Genomic DNA, 10,021 nt, shown 5'->3' with positions numbered 1-10,021 from the left:
GCAGGACCGGCGGTGGATCCCCACGTGCACCTCTTGGCCAGGCTTCTCAGCCTAGAGTGTGAGTCTCTTTGTCCAGCGCAGCTCCAGCACCTGCACACGTTGCAGCTTGGGAGCTTATTCCACAGCCAGATCTCACCATCAGGAACGTATGTCCAACCTTTTCTTCTATAACTGCAGGGAACACTTCATCATCTACCCATGGATTTCTAAGGTGTACATAGAATTAGATTAGATTCCAGGTCAGTTCAAGGAGGGAATAACATCATCCATTACCAACTTGACCTGATCCTCAGCTCTTTCCAGCCAGCCCTTCTGGGTTCGTTGTGTTCTTCTTTTCAACTCTTCCTATGACAGGTTTCCTGAACAACTCCAAATCAACACCCAGATAATTAATTGGTGGTGGTGGTGATGTTGTTCACAAGATCTTGACTTGCTCATGGGAGGGAGAGTTATAAATCCCGTTTCCTAACTGTGCATCCGCACCGTTTCTCGAGAGATGAGGGGTGATGGAAGGAAAAACCGGCCCAGGCTCTCCACTGCTCGGTGTTTATTTGTATGGAAGCGGGTTTAAGCACTCTAAATGGCAGCGAAGAAGCTGAAGACGCTTGACATAACTGCGCAGGCAGGTTTGGGGAGAACAGATGCTGGCAAAAACCCTCTGTGTTGTGAGAAGAGAGGGGGAGACGAAATCAATACATTTGAGTAAGAATTGAAACAAGTTAAGAGCTGTATGCTTATTAGCTCCTCACAGCAAAATAATCTGCCATTGAAAGCAGACAGGGAAGAATATCAGAATGACTGTAATGGAACACAGATTGGTTTAATAGTATCAGAAACTCTTTTGAAGGCAGCTGTGTAGCTTAGAGCAGGTGGGTGCAACTCAGGGAGGCCTATCTCTAGGTAGAGACTTTGTTAAGGAGAAAAAAGGGGGGGAGGGAGAAATTGAAATTCTGTTGTCAAGTAACATCACGCTTTAATTTCATGCCACATTATGACAATCTGGTCTGTAAGGCACTCCCAGTGTGTGGCTGCAGAACTGCTGTATTACAGCTTCTGCTTGCGAAGCTGATAGGCCTGGGAGACCTGCAGCCCTCAGCTAATTGTAAACCCGATTAAATAGCAGTGTGAAGAAGTTTGATTAATTCAATCTATCTCCATGCATCAAGACCAGAACCAGACGTGGCACAAGCCTCAAATCTTTGGAGTATCAAGTTCTTTGTTCTTTGCGTTTAAAATAAAAAAAAAAATTGAAATGAAGCATAGGAAAATAATGAAATTATAACGTTATGACATGATGAAACATAAGTGACAATTCTACTTTTCTTCCTAGAAAATCCCTAACCTTTCTGCCTTTACAAAATAATGCATAAAAAAACATTTCAATTAGCATCTTTATGCGCTTAGCCAGAGAAATTACCATACTAATAAACTTCTGATAGACTTTCAGGGGCTGCTTAACCAAGGGCTTCTGATCCAGCTGAATTCATGGACAGGAGGGATTTGGACTTGAGTAATTCTGGTTGGTTCAATTGCAATGAAACTGCCGATTGCTCTCTCTCTTCTAAGTGCATGTGAGACACAGAAAGAGGATGTAAAGAGGGACTATGGCTGTTAACTTGGCTGGCCTGACTGACCTTTCAGAAACCACAGGATGCAATGCACTCTGCACTGAGCAGTGCAATTTTGTGCCATTCCCCAGCAATACATGCTACTCAATTATTTTACACAACTGATAAATGCTTAAGATACTGCCTTCCAGTTCCTGAAATACTGTGAGACTGGCAAACTGTACATCCAACTTATGAAGTCATGCATTTGAAGAGCAATTTTGACCAAGAAAAGTGTGAATATTCTTAGGGGACATTTTTATTTTGCATGTTCCTATTTGGAGACAACTGCAGCTGTACATGCTTGAAGTCTTTGGGTCTTTTTCCCATTAAGCCAGGTCTTCACACTTCATACATTTCCAACACCAAAGGAACTGAGGGATTTTCCCATGTTCAATTTGCAGAGAAAGAGCGATAACTAGTTAATGTGCTCTCTGCAGTTTCTTTTAGTCTCTCCCTACCTACAGAAACTAATACAGGAAACGGTTCTCAAAGGAGGGAGATACTAATTTCCGTGTCTCATGAAGTGATCTACATACATGTGTCTAACACTCCCTTTCACTCTGTTCCAGCCTACTGCATGTGAAGTGGCTCCGTTCCTACTGCGTCACACATTAATAGTATGACTTGTAATAACACCGGTAACACAGCTATACAAAGAGTAGCATTAGATTATTTCTGTTATTCATCAATATCATGGTTGGACAGCACCCTCTTAAATCTACCTAAAGTGGCTTCCCATGGATGCTAGCGCTACCACCAAAAAATAATATATTATGCATACACGTACAGCTTCTCAGCTACCCACTGGCTCCTTTTTGTGTACGATTATAAAATACCTGCATGACCCTCCTAAATTGAATATGATTTGATGGCAGAAGCTGAGCAACTGCAGTACTCAGAAGCCTTAAATATTTCAGAAGCCTTCTCCCTCCTCTTCCTTTTCTCCCCCACTAGCAAACGTAGAGGACTTCCCAGACCCTACCACACTCCTGGAATGCATTCTTTCAAAAAACCCACTGAACCTCAAATTATTATTCCATGGTGAGAAAAGCAGTGAACAGTAGAAAATGACAGTTTACCCAAATGGAGGTGAAAATGCACTTTCTCCTGTACTTAAGAGAAATAACAGCTTTCAGCAAAGATCTAAATCCTAGCAACAAGCACTACATAAATGCAAAAAGGTCATCTCTTTGTTAGAGAAAGGTTACTTTGCTGAACACATACTTTAAAAAGAAAAAGATCTGCTAAAGGAAATTAAGCTTGGTAACATTTCTGCTGTATTTGCACATGTAGAGAACAGATCCGTGCACTCACTTTCAGTGCAAGAATGTGAAGGAAGGTTGATTATAATGAACAATCTTCTTCTTTGAGAGATACAAGGAAGAGAATCGAAGATGTGTTTCAATCAAATGGCTATTTAAAAACAGAATTTGGGCTCTGCTGAGCAAGGCACTAGTTGTCAGCTGCAAATTCACCTTGATGGCAACAGAGAGGGACTTTACCCACCCTGCTAGAAATGGCCAGAATGAGGAGTGCTCCTGCATCCCTGATGCAGTTATGCAGCTTGTTCCTTGTCCGTCTCCTCTAGCCAGACCAGTGTCTGCCTTGGCTGAAAAAATGCTTGGGGTGAAATTCTGGTTCCAGTAAAGACCACAGCAAAGCCCCCTTTGCCTTCAAAAGGGCAAGAAGACCCCAAAGTTTGGGAGATGGCAGGCTCCAAAGCCAAGAACTTGCTGTTTGAACAGACAAGCAGGCAAGGGGTATGGAGAGAAACAAAGGCACAGAGGGCTGATCTGCATAAACCCTTATTAAGCAGGAAAGTACATAAGATTATGTTTAATTTTACTTGTAGTCAATAAAGTAAAAGGCTCTGTAAGCCAGGTTGGGTAAGATGCTGTTCAGAAAGAATCATCACAAGGAATAGGGAGGAATAAGATGAAGCCCAATGTTGAGGGGAGAAAGGAGGGAATATGTAGCAGAAAGTCTTTCAGAAATACCCAGGAAGTCTTGGTCCTGCAAAGGACAGCAAGGAGAATACAATAAAGTATGGGCTGCATGAAACAATGATTCCAAAACACTTAAGCCCGATGCCGAAGGATGCTGGTGGGAAAACTGAATCAAGGAAAGGTCCACGGGGTTTATTATCCTGGTCTAGATCCATTTGATTCTTACATGAATCAGTACAACATCATCTTCCCTCGACCCAGCTCCATCTCCAAGACAACAACTGTTTAGAAACAACCATGCTTAAACAGACATATACAGCAATGGTTTAGGCTTGTTCTCTAGGTCTCTTATTGCCTTTGGGTGAAACCCTGCCCCATTGGAATCAGTAGGAAACTTCTGTTGACTTAATTGGGAGCAAGGATTATAATGTCTTCTGGGGAAATACAGTTACCTTCAGAGCCATTAAAAAATGGAGAACAGAAATCGCTGGTCAATAAGAAGCCAAGCCTAGGAAAATAAAAACACAATTCTATGTCACCTGGAAAGATCAACATCATTTGTCATGTGGTGTTTATTCAGCAGAACAACAACTGCATTTGTGCTTTTAAAGGGAAATGAAAGGAGAAAGTAGCAGGAGGGGGGAATGGGTGAGATCTGAGCACAGGAATGTACTGCCACTCCAGCCTGCTATCATTAAACCACATCAGAACTTCATAATCATGGTGTTTAATTAAACAACAGAGGCATGGGTTTATGCATTAATAATGAGGCCTAGCACTTTAGCATGTCAGGCTAAATACAGTTTTAAATTAATAATGTAGCACCGCAGCATTAGTGAGAAAATGAAATCTTATTAACAACTTAATAAAGTCCCTTATTTGCTAAAGTTCTAGCTCTTGGGGAACAGTGTTACAGCAAAGCATTTGCGTCCCTTAAGGGGGCAGATGGGAGGAGGTGCTGCTTTCTCACACCCTCCATAATTCCATTATATATAGCTCGCATAGTGACTAAATATTGCCTGCTGTCTGCCAAATAATGCCGTATGTTGCTTCTAAACCTAGGTGTGACGTGCTGGATAATCTGCACATGCTCTTTTTATACACCCAGGAGGGGCATTTACTCACTTTTTGCTATTACTGTACCATCTTACCAGGCAACACTGGAGAACATGTATGGAACTCTAGCACTATCTTCCATATCAGTGCTTTACAATCATTTGTGTATGATCCTCTCGGGTCCCAGGGCTACAAACCCTGCTGTTTTGAAGACAAGGAACTGAAGCACAGAAAGCAGCTGTGAGCATGAGGAATAACAGAAAGCAATTGATTTACCATGGCTTACAGAGTTACCAACCATCAGCTGATCCCTAATAACTGTCTATATAAGCATTCTTAGACCACTCTCCAATTTAGGGTGCTTTATTTTCAGAGCAAACTGAGAGTGCACATGATTAGGTACTCCAGCTCTGCTGATAGGCAGTCATTTGTTAAGCCACAGAAGCTCTAGCACTTTATTACCAGGGTTTCACAAGCTTTAGCTTCCTGACTCCTGTTGATTTCAAGGACCTGGGCCACCTCAGGCGCACAGTGAATTAGTAAATGACTAAACACTGGAGCCCCCCCTGCTCATCCCTACAGCAGAATCTGAAGCCTGGGTGCAGGTTTTCATTTGTCCATGTGTTTGGCACAAATTTATCAAATAACCTCCCTTAAATCTAGAGAAGCAATTCTTTCCCCCTCCTCTACCAGCTGCGGGTGGTCAGCACTTCTGCCATGCAGGTAAGGGGTCTCCCCCCCGCAGGCTTGCTCATCTCTCTTGAAAGTCCCACCTGGGCTTGCTTTGCTGAGGAAACAAAGAACAGGCTACAGGACCATAATGAAATGAGTAACACAGGGACAAGATCCAAAGCCAATGAACTGACTTCAAATGGCTGAGCATTAGGGCCATGAAGAACTGACAGCAGCAAAGCCACAACCAGCCACAGCCACTAAATTCAAGGGAGATCATAAAAAAGAAGATTAATAGAGACAGGAACAGACGAGGTATGTCCAGCTATGAGCCTGTCAAAGAAGGGCCTCTTTGGGATGTAAAACACTGGTCATATCTCTTGTGCAGCTTGAAAGCTATTGGATTAGAATGGAAATCAGCCAGCTGACTGTTGCAGATGGGAGTGGAGAAAAGCAGTGGGCCAAATCCTGCCTTCGGTTATGCTCATGGGACCCTAGAGCTAGTTTCTCTTCCTTCTTCTGTTGTCCCCACTCACTAACTTTGCTCTGAATTTGCTGGACAATGTACCGACATAAGTAACCTTTTAGAGTGCTGGGAGAGAATGTGAGTGATAGGTGGCAGACACACATACACTTCTGCAGCCTTTGGGTAAGACCCTAGCAAGCTCCTTCTCACGGTAACAACTCCCCTAAGAAAAGAATGGTCTTCCAGATTAAATGCCTCCAAACTTTCATTTGCATTCTCCATGTGTATCCTGCTACAGAGAGAACACCGATCTTGCAGGAGTTGGACGGGAGATTCTCATTGTGCCCTTTTTTCATTTTCTTATTGCCCGTCCCTCTGGGATGACGGGGGAGATGGGACAGAATGATAACTGCAGGTCTCATGGGAGAGCTCGAAGCGGGGAGCAGAATTCCCTGCAAAGCCTGTGCGCATTAGGAGCCCTGATCTGCATGCAGACATTGCCTGCCTGCTCCTCTCCTGCTTCAGAGACCCAAGGATGTGGGTTTCACTTGGGAGCCACAGAGTTCATGGGAAGTAGCAGCTTGTGCAATGTTTGTACAAGTGAAGTGTCTAGGACATAAAAATCATCTTGGTATGCCTTGTCTTCCATCTCCTCATGTTAAATAATAAATAGAAACCTAATGGAACTGAGTATGGCTGCAGGATGCAGTGTAAGTGAAGCCAGGGTAGACGTGCGTCTTCCCCCTTACTTCATCATCAGTGAGTAAATGGGTCACTGGTGAATGGGATCTAAGTAAATCTCCATCTTTTTTATTCTAGCTTTATACTGAACCTACTGCAATGGGATGTGGCTCAAACTCACACACCGCTGGTACAAAACACTAAATAGACATATTACAAATTATCTCATCAAAACCCTTTATGTTTCTACTCTGAGCTCAAGAAAACTTGAGGAAACAAAGTTTTTCATTCTAGAAATCCTTCATTTGCTTTTTAATTGTGCAGTGGGATGTCTTGGGATCTGGTCTTTTTCTCCCCCTTTTTTTAATTTTCTATTTATTAATATTTAATCTCTGCACGGTGCAGAAGAAAATAATTTCTGCAATAACATCAGAATGGGAGGGATAGAAATCAATAGCCAAGCTCTCACAAGACACATTAAATCCCTTCTTAATCCATTTTCGACTGCTCCCCTGTCTTATTAGAACAGCCAAGTTTTCCCACACTTGTTAGGTTGCGATATTCACATTCCAGGAGGGAACTGAAAGCACCCAGAGAAGCAGAAGCCTCCTGAAAGGCAAGAATGAGAACAGAGCATTTGCCTTTGGGAGAGAAGTCTAGACCCTATTCTGAACCCAAACCCCTACTCTAAAAACCTTCTGATAGAAAGCCTGGCCCCATTTCTGTGAACCGTGGCACATCCTGCATCCGCTGTCAGCCCTAACCCACATCTTTCCATTTCAGTTTTTCTTCAAGGCCATCTGTCACATCCAGATCTCTGAAGCATCACCTTCACTAATGTATGGGTCAGTTCTGCAGAGCGGGAAGAGCCAAAGAGACATACTCGATGAGAGAAGCCAGCGTCTTAGAAAGCCAGTTAGCAGAAGAGTCCCCTGCACCTTCCTGAATGCCTCTAAAACTTGAGGATATGACAACAGGGACTCATTATTACACTTGAGCACAGAAACCAAAGCCCATGTACTTACATTCACACTGTACATCCCACCAGCCATGCCACGACTACGCAGTCATTCAACAATGAAACAGTCAGCCCATCCCTTCCTTCTGCATCCTACTGCTTCCATCAATGCTTTTTTCTTGGCAAACTTGGCATGCAGCCCCCTGTGCCAGGAGGGGACCCTAGAAGGGCTATCTCCTTTGCTTCGGCTAGGAAGGGGATCCTAGCTGGCCTTGCGCCCAGCTGTGGAGAGTTACCATGATGCTCAGTGACTTTATGAGAGGGTTGTGGAGAACAGAGGAAGGCATGCATGGAACCTTTCTTCTAGCTTAGGAAGGGACTGTGTTTAGCACTTGTTTTTGTTTCTTTGAAGGACAGCAACATTTTTGCTTAGACTCTAAAGGGGCAGCTGGGGTCCTCGTCACTCTGTCTTCACTTTAGTAGGTTTCATGTTATGGGATATATCTCTGCATAAGACTAGTCAAACTTTGCCTGAAAATACACGCTTTCTCCTCCCTGTGCAGGGCTCAATACCCACCCATCCCTTCCCTTAGCTGAAGCAATGATGAAGGCTCTTCAGCAAGTCTGTAGAGGGTGTAGTCAGAGCTAAGGGCCCTCCGTGCGTTGCTGGCTGCTATAAAGAACTTCATCCTAGTGTGAAAGGGCTGGTCATCTCAGGGGACAGGGAAGGAAGGAGAAGGAGACTGGGACCTCGGAAAAACAAGAACTGTATATGCAGTTTCAATATCCCAGCTGCAAGCTTAAACTGGAGCTAGATGGTGCCCCCTTGCTCTTGTAAGGGGCAGGGGCTGCTGTGGCCCTGTGCCTAGCACACCCGAGGCTCCTGGAGCATGGCTCTGCCGCCCCTCCCCACGCCGCCGGCTGTGCTACCCCCAGCAACCCCCGCTGGCCCGGGCAGCGGGGCTGCCCCGCCCTGGGCTCTGCCGCAGCCGCCGGCCTGCCCCCGCGCCTGCCCCCGCGCCTGCCCCCGCGCCAGCCCCCGCGCCAGTCCCCGCGCCAGTCCCCGCGCCTGCCCCCGCGCCTGCCCCGCGCCTGCCCCCGCGCCTGCCCCCGCGCCAGTCCCCGCGCCAGTCCCCGCGCCTGCCCCCGCGCCAGCCCCCGCGCCTGCCCCCGCGCCAGCCCCCGCGCCTGCCCCCGCGCCTGCCCCGCGCCTGCCCCCGCGCCTGCCCCCGCGCCAGTCCCCGCGCCAGTCCCCGCGCCTGCCCCCGCGCCTGCCCCCGCGCCAGCCCCCGCGCCTGCCCCCGCGCCTGCCCCCGCGCCAGCCCCCGCGCCTGCCCCCGCGCCAGTCCCCGCGCCTGCCCCCGCGCCAGCCCCCGCGCCTGCCCCCGCGCCAGCCCCCGCGCCTGCCCCCGCGCCTGCCCCCGCGCCAGTCCCCGCGCCTGCCCCCGCGCCTGCCCCCGCGCCTGCCCCCGCGCCAGCCCCCGCGCCTGCCCCCGCGCCTGCCCCCGCGCCAGCCCCCGCGCCAGCCCCCGCGCCTGCCCCCGCGCCTGCCCCCGCGCCAGCCCCCGCGCCCGCCCCCGCGCCAGTCCCCGCGCCAGTCCCCGCGCCTGCCCCGCGCCAGTCCCCGCGCCAGTCCCCGCGCCAGCCCCCGCGCCTGCCCCGCGCCAGCCCCCGCGCCTGCCCCGCGCCAGCCCCCGCGCCTGCCCCGCGCCAGTCCCCGCGCCAGTCCCCGCGCCTGCCCCGCGCCAGTCCCCGCGCCAGTCCCCGCGCCTGCCCCGCGCCAGTCCCCGCGCCTGCCCCCGCGCCTGCCCCGCGCCAGTCCCCGCGCCTGCCCCCGCGCCAGTCCCCGCGCCTGCCCCCGCGCCTGCCCCCGCGCCAGTCCCCGCGCCAGTCCCCGCGCCTGCCCCCGCGCCAGTCCCCGCGCCTGCCCCCGCGCCTGCCCCGCGCCAGTCCCCGCGCCAGCCCCCGCGCCAGCCCCCGCGCCAGCCCCCGCGCCTGCCCCCGCGCCAGCCCCCGCGCCAGTCCCCGCGCCTGCCCCCGCGCCAGCCCCCGCGCCTGCCCCCGCGCCAGCCCCCGCGCCAGTCCCCGCGCCAGCCCCCGCGCCTGCCCCCGCGCCAGCCCCCGCGCCTGCCCCCGCGCCAGCCCCCGCGCCTGCCCCCGCGCCCGGCCGCTGCAAGCGGGGGCGCCGCCAGCAGGGGGAACTGCAGACCGGGTAATCGCCCGTTCCGCGCTCAGGCTCGCACCGGAGCGCGCCGCGACGCGGGGTCGCCTCGCCTGCCTGCGAGGGGGATGTTTCAGGCACCTCTGCCAGTGCTTCTGGGCAGCTTGCTGCTGGCCGGCTGGGTGCTTGAGGGCTGTGTGGGTGCGGGAACTGCTAAAGAATTCAGACAGGTCACCGGCTGAAAACTCGCTGCTTACTGTAGTAAAAAACCATAATCCTGCAAACCCTTATACCCATCTTCTTGCTGCCACCTAGCGAAGGGGAAAAAGTATGACTATCTGAGTGACATAAGCAGAGCAAAACCTATCCCGGACGCTTGTACTTGTTAAAGAAACTCTTACTTTAAATAAACTGCTTCAAAACAACCTTCAGAGTTACACGAAGATCCGCTCCTTCCCAGCTGGAAGTCTC

Source organism: Phalacrocorax carbo, chromosome 14 (assembly GCF_963921805.1).
Source record: "Phalacrocorax carbo chromosome 14, bPhaCar2.1, whole genome shotgun sequence".
Lineage (NCBI taxonomy): Eukaryota > Metazoa > Chordata > Aves > Suliformes > Phalacrocoracidae > Phalacrocorax > Phalacrocorax carbo.
This window is presented reverse-complemented; position numbering follows the sequence as displayed.